A 2080-nucleotide genomic window follows, 5' to 3' on the forward strand; every position below is an offset into this window, starting at 1 on the left:
AGTGAAATTCCAGGGGCCCAAAACAAATGCACACAAATGACCCACGCGATTGGACAGAGTTTTGTGGCCTTTGGGGCCAGTGGAGGCAATGGGCGAATGCCAGATGGGAAGGACTGCTGTGAATATGTCTGTGCGAAGAGCCCTTGCAATCAGACAACAATTGTTAATAATAAATGCATAATTTGCAATTGGATTTTGAATGTTTTCACAAGCAGCCCGAAGGGAACGGGTTGATTAACGAGTCCGCACAGGAGATGGCAAATCGATGTAATTGATGTGGCAACAACAGTTGAAAGTATGTAAGGAATAAGCAACTGATTAATGAGTTGAATAATCCAACCAAAAAAGGGTCAACGAAGGAATCGACAGTTGAATTTATTTAATAAAATCTAAGGATCAGGCAGGTGTGTTCCAAAAGCCACAATTATGTTGCAGCTAAAACTAATTGGGTTAACCGAAGCGTTAACTAATTATGTGGCATATGAATTCAATAAGTTTTGAGGCATTTCTTTTTTTATTGTTTTCGATTAAAAGAACATCAAATAAAATTTAAACATGCATAAAGAATAAAGGAAAGGAAAAGAGCTGATGGAGTTGGGCCACTCCTCGAACTTAACATATGTAAAATGCTCAATTAAGTTAATTAGATGGCAGCGCATGCAAAAGGCGTTGGTGCGCTACTTTTTGAAGGTAGAGCAGCTGGCTGGAGAGTCGAGTCTGCTCTGGACTGGGCTGGAAATTAGAGTTACCCAAAAAGGCAGCAGCAGAAGAAGTAGGAGCCACGATCGCACCTGCCGGAACTTATCGCCAGAAGAGAATGCAACGAAACAAAAATTTGGGAAAAGGCGAAAAGAAAAGGAAAAAGCAAAGCAGCGAATGACCAACTGCCCTGCTGACCACGCCCCCAAGTTGGGTCGCAATTATTGTGTTAGTTGTTGTGTTGTGCTCATTAAAATTGATGTCTTAATTTGAAGAGTTTTACATGCAGCCAGAGCCAGAGCAGCAGGACACGCAGACATATACACACATGCCGAGAGGCACCCTGTAATTAGGCGCCGCGGCAAAGAGCAAACCCGACTACCAAACCGACAGAGACAACAAGAAAGGGAGAGAGATAGCGAGAGAGCGCGCCCTTCGAATTGAAATTGTTAACAAATGAATTTTACCACGAATTTGGCTCGCGGGTAAACTGAAAACAGAAAGAGAAACAGGAGCTGACTCCGACTTCGTCTCCGTCTCCATCTCCGTTTCCAACTACGACTTTCGGCTTCTGGACCAGTTAAATGCAAAGACAAATAACGAGAAAACAGCATTGGCTTTTTGATTACGAGATTGGCTTTAGAGCAAGCGCTGCAATTAAGCCAAGGCATCTTCAACTTTGGCTCGCGGGGCGTTTTCGCCTTATGATGAAGTTGTCAGTGGTCTTTGGCTACTGTGCTTCGCTTGCTCTTTGTTGCTGCTGTTGCTCTTTGCCCCGAGGGAGGCACGTCTGTTGGTTTTACTTAGCAGAGGCTTAAAACGTGAGGCAATAATAAATAAATACACATACACATACTCGAATTCGCATGCCGAGTAAATATTGTAGTTAAAAATAATTGCAATTTCTGCTCTTGTAAGTTTTCAGCGCTTAAAGACTGATCAATGCAAAGGCCTCACAGCTGCGGGCCTGGACAGGAAGAAGGACCCATATGTCTTGCATCCTGGCATTGATTCGATTCACAGATTCGCCATGGCAGAGATAGATAGAGAGAGAGCCGAGCACAAAGCCATTGTGCCTGCCAGTCGTTTATCCATGTATTCAGGTAGCTGCCCCTCTGCTCTGTCAATCGGACATCCTTGGCACATCCTTGCAATGCCTTGCCTTTGGCAGCGTGTGTGCCAAGCTTTAGTTACACTACTTTGATTTTGGATTATGTGGCCTGACCGTTTGGAGTTGTAGTTTGAGTTGGAGTTGCACCGTAACAACCTAATCTGCCTTGGACATGGACAGCTGTTGTTTTGTTGTCTGCGTATCTAAGGACTCCCCACAGGACACACTACTAATCACAGGCACTGTTGTCACTATTGTGGCTCTGCTCAC

Source organism: Drosophila nasuta, chromosome 2R, assembly GCF_023558535.2.
Source record: "Drosophila nasuta strain 15112-1781.00 chromosome 2R, ASM2355853v1, whole genome shotgun sequence".
Classification (NCBI taxonomy): domain Eukaryota; kingdom Metazoa; phylum Arthropoda; class Insecta; order Diptera; family Drosophilidae; genus Drosophila; species Drosophila nasuta.